The sequence below is a fragment of the Salvelinus namaycush genome, chromosome 6 (genome assembly GCF_016432855.1).
Source record: "Salvelinus namaycush isolate Seneca chromosome 6, SaNama_1.0, whole genome shotgun sequence".
Lineage (NCBI taxonomy): Eukaryota > Metazoa > Chordata > Actinopteri > Salmoniformes > Salmonidae > Salvelinus > Salvelinus namaycush.
The window spans coordinates 32,857,775-32,873,457 of NC_052312.1; positions in this window are offsets into that span (position 1 = coordinate 32,857,775).

Below are 15,683 nucleotides of genomic sequence, written 5' to 3' on the forward strand. Positions count from 1 at the left end.
ATATAAGGTTGTCCTGGAAGAAAACTTGCTTCCTTCTGCTCTGACAATGTTCCCCAACTCTGAGGACTGGTTTTCCCAGCAGGACAATGCTCCATGCCACACAGCCAAGTCAATCAAGGTGTGGATGGAGGACCACCAGATCAAGACCCTGTTATGGCCAGCCTAATCTCCAGACCTGAACCCCATTGAAAACCTCTGGAATGTGATCAAGGGGAAGATGGATGGTCACACGCCACCAAACAAAGCTGAGCTGCTTGAATGTATGCGCCAGGAGTGGCATAAAGTCATCCAACATCAACGTGAAAGACTGGTGGAGAGCATGCCAAGACGCATGAAAGCTGTGATTGAAAATCTGGGTTATTCCACCAAATATTGATTTCTGAACTCAACACTTCAGTGTGTTGTGTCATGCTGATAGCAGCACCTTCATGGCTGTTACATCTTCTGATGATTACTGACACTGTTCAGAGACTGTCTCACAGCTCAGTAGATGGGTGTGCGTGTTAACGACCTCCCATGTGACAGAGTGTGTGACAGAGAGAGAGGGAGACCTTCCCAGAGTTAGACGGAGACACCCAGAGGCACAGGAAGAAGTTTATGCACTGAGCCTGTTAGGACACATGAGAGACCATTCCACATGCACACTGGTTCTGGTTGTCCTCTGTGGATCCAGGACAGGGAGAGAGCACTTACATGTGCATGGACACACAAGAATGGACAGACACACACTGCTTAGACTAAGAGCACCTTTTAGTCTGTACTGTATGTTGTGGATGCTGGCCTTTAAATGTGTATCTGTACCCGAATGTGACGTATTTTGTGCTATGCACGTCTGACCTAAATTGTTGCGCATGTGTAAAAACTCTTTACTCTGGTGCACATTAAACAGTCATGAGCCACATGAGCAGCCTGAGCACCCCACCTAGCAGCCTGTAGCAAGTAGCCTGGAGAGTCTCAAGTAACCTGTCTCCTCTTAGCAGCCATACTCACATTACACCCTGCAGGACCAACCTGGCCTCTATCCCTGCTCCAACTCCTTCAAAACCTTCAGCATTATCTCCACCTCCCTCTCTCCTCCCTATACTGCCTCTCTCCAAGCCCCTTACATTCCCCTGCAAGGGGAGTCAGGGAGACAGACCTGAGAGGACGACACGATACTGTCACCCATCCCTGTAAAACACAGCTTTTGTCCTTCAGCAAGGATCCAAGAGAGAGAGAAAGAAACACACCTCTTCACGCAGACTTACTCAGATTCACTGTTGTCTTAGTTTTAACCCCGTCTAGTTCACTTCCCAGATTAGTCTGTCGTCATGTTTAGTGTTTTCCCTGGTTAGTCTGTTCTTATGTTCAGTGTACTTTTATATACTTAATTTTTTAAATGTGGGATTTTATTACTTCTTTTTTTTTTACTTGCTGATTACCTCTCCATGTAAAGTGACTTTAATTATAATAAATATTAACTTCTCCTGATTGTAAGACAACAGACAGCTGCTGCTAAATTGTTCGCATAACAATCTCTAAATATTGACCCAGTTCCTAAGCAACTGGTGCTACATACAGAGACACACCCATCCACAAAGAGAATGGCAGCAGGCCAACCACAGAACATACAGTGCCTTAAGAAGGTATTCACACCTTTTGACTTTTTACACATTTAGTGATGCTATAAAGTGGGATTTAAATAGATTTCACTGTCATTTTTTGGGCCAATGATCCACACACAATGTCAAAGTGAAGTCAAATGATATGATTAGATAAGTATTCAACTATTCAACCCCGAGTCAATACATGTTAGAATCCCCGTTGGCAGCGATTACAGCTGTGAGTGTTTGGGGTAAGTCTCTAAGAGCATGAATGGCATACCTGGATTGTACAATATTTGTCCATTATTCTTTCTTTTTTTTATTCAAGCTCTGTCAAGTTGGTTGTTGGTTGTTGATTATTGCTAGACAGTCATTTTCAGTCTTGCCATAGATTTTTAAGCCGATTTAAGTTAAAACTCTAACTAGCCAACTCAGGAACATTCAATGTCGTCTTGGTAAGCAACTCCAGCGTATATTTGGCCTTTCGTTTTAGGTTATTGTCCTGCTGAAAAGCGAATCTGTTTTCCGGTGTCTGTTGGAGAGCAGACTGAACCAGGTTTTCCTCTAGGATTTTGCCTATGCTTAGCTCGATTCCGTTTTATTTATTTTTTTAACTCCCTAGCGCTTGCCGATGATAAGCGAACACGTAACATGAAGAGTGGTACTCAGTGATATGTTGTATTAGATTTGCCCCAAACATAACACTTTGTATTCAAGACAAAAAGTTCATTTCTTTGCAAGTTTTTTGCAGTATTACTATAGTGCCTTATTGCAAACTGGATGCATGTTTTGGAATATTTGTATTGTGTACAGGCTTCCTTCTTTTCACTCTGTCATTTAGGTTAGTATTGTGGAGTAACTACACTGTTGTTGATCCATCCTCAGTTTTCTCCTATTACAGCCATTAAACTCTGTAACTGTTTAAAAATCACCATTGGCCTCATGGTGAAATCTCTGAACTGTTTCCTTCCTCTCCGGCAACTGAGTTAGGAAAGACGCCTGTATCTTTGCAGTGATTGGGTGTATTGCTACACCATCCAAAGCGTAATTGCTCACTGTCTGCTTCTTTTTTTTCACCCACCTACCAATAGGTGTCCTTCTTTGCAAGGCATTAGAAAACCTCTCTGGTCTTTGTGGTTGAATATGTGCTTGAAATTCACTTACAGATAATGAATGGTATGAGTGTACAGAGATGGGGTAGTCATTCAAAAATCATGTTAACCACTATTATTTCACACAGTGTGAGTCCATGCAACTTACTATGTGACTTGTTCAGCAAATGTTTACTCCTGTACTTATTTAGGCTTGCCCTAACAAAGGGGTTGAACACTTATTGACTCAAGACATTTCAGCTTTTCATTTTTTATTAATTTGTAAACAAATATGAAAATACAATTCCACTTTGATGCTATGGGGTAATGTGTCTAGATCAGTGACACGAAATCTCAATGTATTTAAAATTCAGACTAACACAACAAAATGTGGAAAAAAGTTCAGGGGAGAAGAACATAGTACTGTAGTTCATATAGGCACATGCAGCTTCTATATGTCACGGTTGCCAAGTTGCCTATGGCTCAACACATCACCACCTGCCTACGCAAACACACGAGACGTCTCTCTAGCTATATGTGTTGGCCGTGGTGATGCAGCTCATGTACACATGTCACATGCCACCACTGAAAAAAGGCTTAGAGAGTACAGCAAGCAAACCAGACTATCTGTCTCATGATGGTCCATGGCCTGTGTTTGATTGACAGACTGACTGTCACCTGTAACAGTAGGATAATAGGTTCTCTCTGTATAATGTGGAAAAGGCCCTCTAGCCAGGGTCAGCCTGGAGATAAGGCCATTTCAAAGGGGACCGTAAGGCAGGGGACTGACTGGGACTGAATGGGGCTGAGAGGGGCTGAAGAGCATCACGGATGTTGAATGGGAATGGACAGCAGATCTCATCTCATGGGGACAGTCTCTATCTGGGGGTTCTGAGCGGGTAGACAGGAGATTACCACCAACACTTGGAGAGAGAAAGAGAAAGAGGGAGCGAGAGAGAGGGAGAGAGAGAGAGAGAGAGAGAGAGAGATAAAGAGAGAGAGAGAGAGTGTGTGTGTGTGTGTGTGTGTGTGTGTGTGTGTGTGTGTGTGTGTGTGTGTGTGTGTGTGTGTGTGTGTGTGTGTGTGTGTGTGTGTGTGTGTGTGTGTGTGTGTGTGTGTGTGTGTGTGTGTGTGTGTGTGTGTGTGTGTGTAGGGGGACAGAGAAACATTGATGAGACCCTGTACTTTATATTTAACTGGGAAACAGTTGTAGAATCGGCAGAATGGGAGACAGAGGAAGGTAGACTGAAAAAGAAAGAGGAAGGCAGATGGAGGCTGAGAAAGAGAGAGGAAAAAGAGAGGGAGAGAGGAGAGAAAGAAAGAAAGGAGGGGGAGAGAGGGTGTGTGGATAAAGAATGTCTCATGTCTTTGGAGAGAACAGGCTTTGGGAATGTAGCACCAGTGATGTGTCAGAGAGGATAATGTGAATTCCTTTACAATTCCTCGCATTGAGAGTTAACCTGATGAAGTCATGCTCTTCTGCCTGCCTGTGTGTGTGTGTGTGTGTGTGTGTGTGTGTGTGTGTGTGTGTGTGTGCGTGCGTGCGTGCGTGCGTGCGTGCGTGCGTGCGTGCGTGCGTGCGTGCGTGCGTGCGTGCGTGTGTAAGTGCCTAAGCATCGCACTTAACCCTCCGAGCCCTTACACAGGGCAGGGACAGAGAGACTACCTCTATGTTAGCAAACATACTGTCTGTCAATGCTATAGGGGTGAAGAAGTTTACAGCAGAGGGATGTGAGGATTTGACGGGGCAGAAAGGCTGGAGTATGACAGACAGAGCAGCACTGTAATGGAAAACTGTAATTTATATGGTAATTTGAGCTATTATCATCAGTAAAATACAAATGATGGTGCATTGTGGGGAAAGAATTGCTGTATTTCGAAAGGTACTGTAATTCCACCCCACAGAATACAGAGCTCCAAAAACCCTTTGAACACTAATGGGTGCATAGTATGTTTGTTTCTGACTCATTATCATATTTTCAAACGTTTCGGGTAGCCTTCCACAAGCTTCCCACAATAAGTTGGGTGAATTTTGGCCCATTCCTCCTGACAGAGCAGGTGTAACTGAGTCAGGTTTGTAGGCCTCCTTGCTCGCACACGCTTTTTCAGTTCTGCCCACACATTTTCTATAGGATTCAGGGCTTTGTGATGGCCACTCCAATACCTTGACTTTATTGTCCTTAAGCCATTTTGCCACAACTTTGGAAGTATGCTTGGGGTCATTGTCCATTTGGAAGACCCATTTGCGACCAAGTTTTAACTTCCTGACTGATGTCTTGAGATGTTGCTTCAATATATCCACATAATTTTCCTGCCTCATGATGCCATCTATTTTGTGAAGTGCACCAGTCCCTCCTGCAGCAAAGCACCCCCACAACATGATGCTGCCACCCCCCTGCTTCACGGTTGGGATGGTGTTCTTCGGCTTGCAAGCCTCCCCTTTTTTCCTCCAAACATAACGATGATCATTATGGCCAAACAGTTCTATTTTTGTTTCATCAGACCAGAGGACATTTCTCCAAAAAGTGTGATCTTTGTCCCCATGTGCAGTTGCAAACCGTAGTCTGGGTTTTTTATGGCGGTTTTGGAACAGTGGCTTCTTCCTTGCTGAGCGGCCTTTCAGGTTATATTGATATAGGACTCATTTTACTGTGGAAATAGATACTTTTGTACCCGTTTCCTCCAGCATCTTCACAAGGTCCTTTGCTGTTGTTCTGGGATTGATTTGCACTTTTCGCACCAAAGAACGTTCATCTCTAGGAGACAGAACGCGTCTCCTTCCTGAGCGGTATGACGGCTGCGTGGTTTAAAGGCACAGTCAACTTAGTGTGTGTGGAGAAAAAAAAAATTCTGACCCACTGGAATTGTGACACAGTGAATTATAAGTGAAATAATCTGTAAACAATTGTTGGAAAGATTACTTGTGTCATGCATAAAGTAGATGTCCTAACCGAACTATAGTTTGTTAACAAGAAATTTGTGGAGTGGTTGAAAAACAAGTTTTTCTGCCTTCACCCCTCCCAGCATTCCCCATTCCATCACCAAGACAGTACAGGGTTTCACCAGGAAGTCATTGGTGAGGCACTCACACTGAACACACATACCAACTGTTTGTGAGTGCTCCGTTGCCAGCTGGGTCTGGGCCCTGTTTGCTACCTCCATCTTCCAGCGTCCAGCCTTGCCACCGCATCGCTCCTTCTCCAACACCAGCCCAGGCCTACGGACATAGTTCCCGGTTCCTGTTTTTTTCCGGTCCCTGGCACCAGACCCAGCACCTACCCTTGGCCTCCAGTCCCAGTCCCAGCACGACTTCCAGTCCCGGCCCCAACAGCAGTATCAATTCAGGTTTTCCTGGTCCAAGCCACAACAGCACCAACCCTGGACACAGCACCGAACAACCACAACTGCCATTCCTTTCAGCAACTGCCAGCCCAGACCCCACCCAGATTTTTTTTTTGCCTAACTTGAATTGATAACTTATTGTTTCAATTGTTTACTATTTGGAATGTTTTATTAATGATGGATTTAATTTGGACATTTTAAACTGTAATGAATTTTGGAATAACCAAATCAAATTACCTTAAACCTTAAAGTTTTCTTTACTTCCCTCTACAGATCCCATCCCAGCCCCAGTTCCTGGTTCCTGTTTCTCCCAGGTCCACAGCACCAGACTCAGCACAAACCCCTGGCTTTCCAGCCCTGGTACCAGCACAATTTCCAACCCGGCCCCAACACCAACCCAGGTTTTCCCGGTCCCAGCACAAACCCTGGACACAGCACCGACCAACCACAACTTTCACCTTCATACAGCAACCGCCAGCTCAGACGCCACCCCTTTCCCTCCCCCAACACAAATACACTGTCAACCACTCCACCCGACCAACCGTGACTGACTGACTGTGACTGACGAATTGACAAATCGATGTTATTTAAGCGAATGCATTAATTTATGAGTATTTTTGGTAATTGTTAGTTTTTCATCAAATGACATTTTATTGGTCACATACACATATTTAGCAGATATTAATACGGGTATGGCGACATGCTTGTGTTCCTAGCTCCAACAGTGCAGTTGTATCTAACTATATACAAATCTAAAAGTAAAACAATGGAATTAAGAAATATATAAATATTAGGACGAGCAATGTCAGAGTGGCATTGACTAAAATACAGTAGAATACAGTGTATACATACGAAATGAGTAAAACAGTATGTAAACATGATTAAAGTGACCAGTGATTCCATGTCTTTGTACATAGGGCAGCAGCCGCTAAGGTGCAGGGTTGAGTAACCGTGAGGTAAACGGCTAGTGATGGCTATTTAATAACCTCTCTGGGATAGGGGGCAGTATTACCACGTCCGGATGAAAAGCGTGCCCAAAGTTAACTGTCTGCTACTCAGGCCCAGAAGCTAGGATATGCATATTAGTAGATTTGGATAGAAAACACTCTGAAGTTTCTAAAACTGTTTGAATACTGTCTGTGAGTATAACAGAACTGATTTGGCAGGCAAAACCCCGAGCACAATCCATCCAGGGAAAAATGTTTTTGAGGTCAATCTGTTTTCCATTAGTTTTCTATGGCAAGCCCGTTTTAATAGAAATATGCTTGCAGTTCCTATGGCTTCCACTAGTTGTCAACAGTCTTTAGAAGTTGGTTGATGTTTTTCCTTTGAGAAATGAAGAAGTGAATAAGTAGCCCCCCTTTTGTTTGGGGCCGCGCGACCTGAAGCTCGCTCCACTTTGATTTTATCCGCTATTGAACACAGTTTATCCCGTCTTAAATTTTATTGATTATTTACGTTTTAAAATACCTAAAGTTGGATTAGGAAAGTTGTTTGAAATGTTTGGACCAAGATTACAGGTCATTTATTAGATAATTTGTAGTCATGTTGGGCGAGTTGGAACCGGTGTTTTTCTGAATCAAACGCGCCAAATAAATGGACCTTTTGGGGATATAACGACGGAATTAATCGAACAAAAGGACAATTTGTGATGTTTATGGGACATATTGGAGTGCCAACAGAAGAAGATCTTCAAAGGTAAGGCATGAATTATATCGTTATTTCTGAGTTTTGTGTCGTGCCTGGTGGGTTGAAATATGATTGTCATGTGTTTGTTTGATGGGGTGCTGTCCTCAGATAATAGCATGGTTTGCTTTCGCCGTCAAGCCTTTTTGAAATCTGACACGGTGGCTGGATTAACAAGAAGTTAAGCTTTATTTTGGTGTATTGCACTTGTGATTGTATGAAAGTTAAATATTTATAATAATTTAATTTGAATTTGGCGCTCTGCCATTTCACCGGATGTTGTCAAATCGATCCCGCTAACGGGATTTGATCCAGAAGTTTTTAACAGTCTGATAGCCTTGAGATAGAAGCTGTGTTTTAGTCTCTTGGTCCCAGCTTTGATGCACTTGTACTGACCTCGCCTTCTGGATGATAGCGGGTTGAACAGGCCGTGGCTTGGGTGGTTGATGTCTTTGATGATCTTTTTGGCCTTCCTGTGACATCGGGTGCTGTAGGTGTCCTGGAGGGCAGGCAGTGTGCCCCCAGTGATGTGTTGGGAAGACTACACCACCCCCTGGAGAGCCTTGAAATTGCAGGCAGTGTTGTACCTTCTTCACCACACTGTTTGTGTGGGTGGACCATTTCAGATTGTCAGTGATGTGTACGCTGAGGAACTTGAAGCTTTTCACCTTCTCCACTACGGTCCCGTCGATGTGGATAGGAGCGTGCTCCCTCTGCTGTCTCCTGAAGTCCACAATCAGCTCCTTCGTTTTGTTGAGGGATAGGTTATTTTCCTGGCACCACACTCCCAGGGCCCTCACCTTCTCCCTGTAGGCTGTCTCGTCATTGTTGGTAATCAGGCCTACTACTGTTGTGTCGTCTACACACTTCATGATTGAGTTGGAGGCGTACGTGGCCACACAGTCATGGGTGAACAGGGAGTACAGGAGGGGGCTGAGCACGCACCCTTGTGGGGCCCCTATGTTGTGGATCAGCGTAGTGGAGATGTTGTTTCCTACCTTCAACACCTGGGGGCGGCTCGTCAGGAAGTCCAGGACCCAGTTGCACAGGGCGGGGTTCAGACCCAGGGCCCCGAGCTTAATGATGAGCTTGGAGGGTACTATGATGTTGAAGACTGACCTATAGTCAATGAACAGCATTCTTACATAGGTACTCCTCTCGTCCAGATGGGATAGGGCAGTGTGCAGTGTGATGGCAATTTCGTCATCTGTGGATGGAGCCAGTACGCATATTGTAGTGGGTCTAGGATGTTGGGTAAGGTGGAGGTGATGATGACAGAAGTGAGTGCTACAGGGCGATAGTCACTTAGTTCAGTTACCTTTGCTTTCTTGGGTACAGGAACAATGGTGGACATCTTGAAGAAAGTGGGGACAGCAGACTGTGATAGGGTTTACGGATATTGAATATGTCCGTGAACACTCCAGCCAGATGGTCTGCACATGCTCTGAGGATGTGGCTAGGGATGCCATCTGGGCCGGCAGCCTTGCGAGGGTTAACGCACTTAAACGTCTTACTCACGTCGACCACGGAGAACGAGAGCCCACAGTCCTTGAGAGCGGGCCGCGTCTTATCCCCAAAGCGGGCGAAGAAAGTGTTTTGCAAGAAGTCGGTGTGTGCGATGTGGCTGGTTTTCCCTTTGTTATCTGTGATTGCCTGTAGACCCTGCCACATATGTCTCGTGTCTGAGTCGTTGTATTGCGACTCCACTTTGTCTCTGTACTGACATTTTGCCTGTTTGATTGCCTTACGGAGGGAATAACAACACTGTTTGTATTCAACCATATTCCCAGTCACCTTGCTGTGGTTAGATGCAATGGTTCGCGCTTTCAGTTTTGCACGATTTGATTAACTTAAGTTGTACTGATTATTTATTGTTTGAATTGTTAATTTTTTAAGGTTAACTAAATTTGATTTGAAATATTTTCATGTAGAATTAAGGGAAAAAAACTAATAAATGTACCTTGATGAACCTTAAAGTTGAGCATTTTTCCATGTCCTTTTGGTCTGTTTTGCCCTGTATCAATGGTGTAAACTTATAGATGATTTGGATATGAAGCGTGAAAATGCTAATACAGGTACCATTGACTTGCATTGGATTTGTGCCACAAATGCTAAAAGGTTAGCGTTTGAAACAGTGCCCAGGTAAATAAAACCAAAGCATGGATTGCTGTCATACCTTGGGAGATTCTCAATTGGGCTAGTCTGTCCTCTTCTCGACTCCTCGGTCGTCTCCTCTGTAAAACGATAAGTGGTCGAGTGACCGAGGAGTGTCAATTCGTTAGTTGGCAAACAAAGGAGTCTGCTGCCCTCCTCGATTACCTACTTCGACAGAGGATGCACAAGAGTATCCTTACAGCAGGTAGCGCAGAAGTGTTTTATAATCCGCCACACCCCCTTTGATCAGCTGTTTTCTCGAATGAGAAAAGCATGCAAACATTAAAAAATGATACGCTACTTACCCTTTTGTCTATAAAATATCTTCACAACTATGTAAATTAGTTATCACTTCACACATTTATTTTGGGATTCCAGCCCTGTAAACATAATTTGCCTTATATCACGCCAGTGGAGAAGGGGTCTCATTTTAAATAAGCGCATTTGTTTCCACATTTCTGCTCCTCCCCTCCGCTACTTGATTACCTTTGACCTTTTTCAAAAAGAGGCGAGGAGAGAATGGAGGAGAGGAGGCTAGTAAACAAATTGAGATTCTCCCCATGTCCATAGACCGCTTACAGGGTAAGGAAACCAATAAAGTGCATTCGGAAGGTATTCGGACCCGTTGACTTTTTCCACATTTTGTTACGCTACAGCCTTATTCTAAAATGGATTAAATAAAAAAAGTTCCTCATCAATCTACACACAATACCCCATAATGACGAAGCTAAAACAGGTTTAGACATTTTTGCACATTTGTTAAAAATAAAACAGAAAAACTTGAGACTCGAAATTGAGCTTAGGTGCATCCTGCTTCCATTGATCATCCTTGAGATGTTTCTACAACTCGATTGGAGTCTACCTGTAGTAAATTAAATTGATTGGACATGATTTGGAAAGGCACACACCTGTCTATATAAAGGTCCCACAAAAACCAAGCCATGAAGTCGAAGGAATTGTCCGTAGGGCTCTGAGACAGGATTATGTCGAGGCACAGATCTGGGGAAGGGTACCAAAAATGTCTGCAGCATTGAAGGTCACCAACAACACAGTGACCTCCATCATTCTTAATTGGAAGAAGTTTGGAACCACCAAGACTCTTCCTAGAGCTGGCCGCCCGGCCAAACTGAGCAATTGGGGGAGAAGGGCCTTGGTCAGGGAGGTGACCAAGAACCCGATGGTCACTCTGACAGAGCTCTAGAGTTCCTCTGTGGAGATGGGATAACCATTTCTGCAGTACTCCACCAATCAGGCCCTTATGGTAGAGGGGCCAGACGGAAGCCACTCCTTAGTAAAAGGCACATGACAGCCCGCTTGTAGTTTGACAAAAGGCACCTAAAGGATTCTCAGACCATGAGAAACAAGATTCTCTGTTCTGATGAAACCAAGATTGAACTCTTTGGCCTGAATGCCAAGCGTCACATCTGGAGGAAACCTGCCACCATCCCTAAGGTGAAGCATGGTGGTGGCAGTATCATGCTGTGGGGATGTTTTTCAGCGGCAGGTACTGGGAGACTAGTCAGGATCGAGGGAAAGATGAACTGAGCAAAGTGAAAACCTGCTCCAGAGCGCTCAGGACATCAGACTGGGGCAAAGGTTCACCTTCCAATAGGACAACGACCCTAAGCATACAGCCAAGACAACATAGAAGTGGCTTCAGGACAAGTCTCTGAATGTCCTTGAGTGGCCCAGCCAGAGCCTTGACTTGAACCAATCGAACATCTCTGGAGAGACCTGAAAATAGCTGTGCAGCGACGCTCCTCATCCAACATGACAGAGCTTGAGAGGATCTGCAGAGAAGAATGGGAGAAACTCCCCAAATAAAGATGTGCCAAGGTTGTAGCGTCATACCCAAGAGGACTCGAGGCTGTAGTCAATGCCAAAGGTGCTTCAACGAAGTACTGAGTAAAGTGTCTGAATACTTATGTAAATGTAATATTTCAGTTATTTTTTATTACTTTTTTTTGCAAAAATGTCTAAAAACCTGTTTTTGCTTCGTCATTATTGGTTATTGTGTGTAGATTGATGAGAAGGAAAAAAACAACTTAATCAATTTCACAATAAGGCTGCAATGTAACAAAAAGTGTACAAATGAAGGGGTCTGAATACTTCCTGAATGCACTGTGTGTCATTTTCTCTGCCTTAAACATTGAGGGGGGAACTCTTCACACATTATTCACATTGATAATATCAGGATGTATGACGATACACCTAACAACTTAAATGACTAATTTCTCTGAACAGGGGAAAACAAACATCAAATTCACTGAGAATACAATACATAGTATGAAGAAACATTACTCTTAGCCGCAGCTCCATACTACTTGCCAGACATAGAGAACTGATACTGTTTACTGGTTGTTGGAGAGGAATTGGTGTGGGGGGTCAGTGTGTGGTTTTAGATTTTGTTTTGGGGGGGATTCATCATGTCTTACTCATTGTTAGGTAGAAGTTTAGTCCAAATGGGATGTTTGATACTATATTTATTGAATATTATATGAATCCTATAAATGAAAATGACCAATTTGGATGCAATCCAATAGCTTAGCCCTTTACACTCATACCCGTATACTGTATGTGTTGAAAATTGCAAATTCGGGCACTAATAAGCGCCTAAATTGGAACGTTGTGGCTGTTCAGTAACATGCTATACATGACGTCAGAGTTCTGGCTCTGCGCCTCACAGTGCCCTATGCGTTTTGACTGACAGACGTTCTGAACTTGAGCACGGCGCGCGACAAGAAGTTGCCCCTATCCCTCTCTGCAAATGTTTGTTGTCTGAGTGAGGGAAAAGCAGTAAATTAGGAGGACTCGATGTATTTTGAAAGACGAGACGTTGAGGATTATAATAAATACCGCTTTGACGTCACACAAGCAAGCCAAACACCCTGTGAGTCCAAATGTGCACTTCACATTTCCAAATGTCATATACAATGTCAACAGTTATGATCACTATGTTTGATGTACAGTTACAAGATGACATGTTATACCCTGGGTTGTCCTGAACAGAATGAGCCTATGTTTGTTTATTGTGAAGAACATTTTCTGTGGTACACACCTGAATGCACTCACGTCTCCTTTCTATGCTCAGCAAAATAGCAATCGGTTTTTCGGGAATTGCCCTGTGAAAGCTTCAGATCATATTTTAGAACTAAGCTAGTCATGTTGGCAACAGAACAAGCTTTCAAATCATGGCCAACATTTTTTTATTACGTAAACGACAACAGTAATTGTGCGATGGCGGGGCTGCAGGGTTGTGTTCCAAACAAAACAACTACAAGTGTGCTTGGTCTAGTTCCTCAACAGCACAGCAAGGAGAGCTCAAAAACGTACCTTAAAGTCGAAGACTCTTAAAGAACTGTGCACACATTGGAGAGGTGTGTGATCACTTGGAGACACCAGTTTTACCTCTCACTCAAACCCTTGTCATTTTCTTGTCTTATGTTGCACCTACCCCACATTTCCCAGGAAAAGATTTATGTCTTATGTTAGTCAACTAGCACCACACAATCACAGTAGTCTAGAACCTGAGAGTCACAGTGCACCATTTAGTCATCTATAGCCTACTACAGAGCCAAGCATATCAATCTGGGAAAGGTAAAAGCATAGAAATAGAATCTATTTAGAATCTATTTCTATGGTAAAACAAGCACGTAGCATGATCGTCACAAGTAAAACCTTCAAAACCTGCTACAAAAAAGTCAGTGCCAAGTGACTCTCTCTCTCTCTCTCTCTCTCTACAAGGTAAAAATCTGTCATTCTGCCCCTAAGCAAGGCAGTTGACCCACTGTTCCCTGGGCGCAGAGTACGTGGATGTCGATTAAGGCAGCCCCCCGCACCTCTCTGATTCTTTCTCTCTCTCCTTCCTCTACCCCCCTCCCCAACCATTTCATCTCCAAACTTATTTTGTTGTTGTTGCTTAATGTGCTTTGAGATTGTAATGAAACGCACTACAAAAGTTTAATAAACAATTATTATTTTCTATCTTCAATCTCATCATCTCCTCAGTACTGCAGAGGCCTCCCAGGTCTATCACTCTATCGCTCCTCTCTACCACTGGACAAAATTCAAAGGTGTGTATAGCCTAATGTATCACCTGAGCAACACACACACACACACATATCCACACTGTGACGGCCCTGAATATTTCTGAACCGTCTCAGTGCTTCTCCTTCTAATAGGGCGCTTCCCCTTTAATTCCCCATTAAATAGCCAGCATCAGCTGCGCAAAGGTGAAGTTGTGATCGAGACATGAATGAGGATGTGTACTACCTTCAGTTCATGAAACTTCGCTCTTACGTTTGTTTGTTGCCTTGCAGTGTGTTTTGTAGCCTTAAAACGAGTTTACCCAGGATTGGATCCACTCTGTGCGTCTGTGGACTACAACTCTCCGTTGGTTTTCGTGGCCTTTTCTCCGCTGGAGATCTGTTGGCGGATTGTCTGACTGACCGACTGACTACAACTTTTTGTACACGGTATTTCATTTGTTTGGGGTGATGTATACTGTGATTTATCTAGTTGTTCAGACATTATTCTTTGATTAGTCTTTTGATACGCTTTCTAGTTGTGTTGCAAAATAAGTGGTATTTTGAGTGTATGAATATACTGGATTTACGCTACGGACAAACGTTGCGTGACTAAGGTCACTTGAGTCACTGAACTTATTTACCGGGCTGGACTCTTTTTATGCCCGAGGTACAGGACATTTCTAAATGAACATAAGTGCATTAATTGTTATATTGTTGTGTGTGATCATTTATGTTGTTAATACAACCACGCAAAAGAATACACTTGTTTGAAGTTCTTTCCAATGTTTTAAGGGGTTTATGAAAAGTATATTTTCATCCTTACTTTTACATAAGTCCTTTGTATTGGTGTGACTTGACGGACCAGATGGGACTCATTCCCTCCCAAACTAAAAGGAGAAACCAATGCTTTCTCTGGTAGGCATAACCTACCTGGCACCCCTATAAATAACCTCAAGTCAAAACCGTTACAACACGCACACACACACATGCATATACACATACCCACACACACACACGCACGCACACATACACATCCACACACACACACACACGAACATGTTGATTGGCAGAAACCAAATTATTTTTCCATGCTTCAATGCAAATAGTTAACCAAACTTTGTCCTGTCTATCATGTTTCATAGGCACATTAGACATAGCGGTTGCCTGTTGGAGATATATTAAAGTAAACTCTACCTGTCGTTAAGGCTAGCATCTACATCTACTTCCAAATCAACTACCTTAGCCAGGCAGAGATGTAGCTTCATCCAACATAGTTTTTTTGATAGTTGTAATATCTATGTTTATAATCTCCCTTTGTCTTTATTGACCTATTGATGGACATATCTACCATTCACATTTCCCCCATCATTATACAGGATGTTGTACAGAACATCGTTTCTCAAACTCTGTCCCGGGGACCCCAACGGGTGCACATTTAGTTTTTTGGCAAAACACTACACAGCTGATTCATGTAATCAATTCATCATCAAGCTTTGATGATTTGAATCAGCTGTGCGTAGTGCTAGGGCAAAAACCAAAACGTGCACACTTTGGGGTCCCCGGGACAGAGTGAAACGCTGGTCCAGAGCATGTCGGTGTTTTCTATGGGACTAATCTGCTGTGAAAGGTCTCCCCCTGCTGGATAGTGCAGAAATGACACATGATGGCACATGGCTATGGAACTAGGGGTCATGTGGAGACAAAAATACTCTCAGAACACTACTTTCAACTAAACAAAAATCTATTTAATCAGTTTTCAGGTAGAAACCATTTTTCATACAAACATATTGCGGGAATAA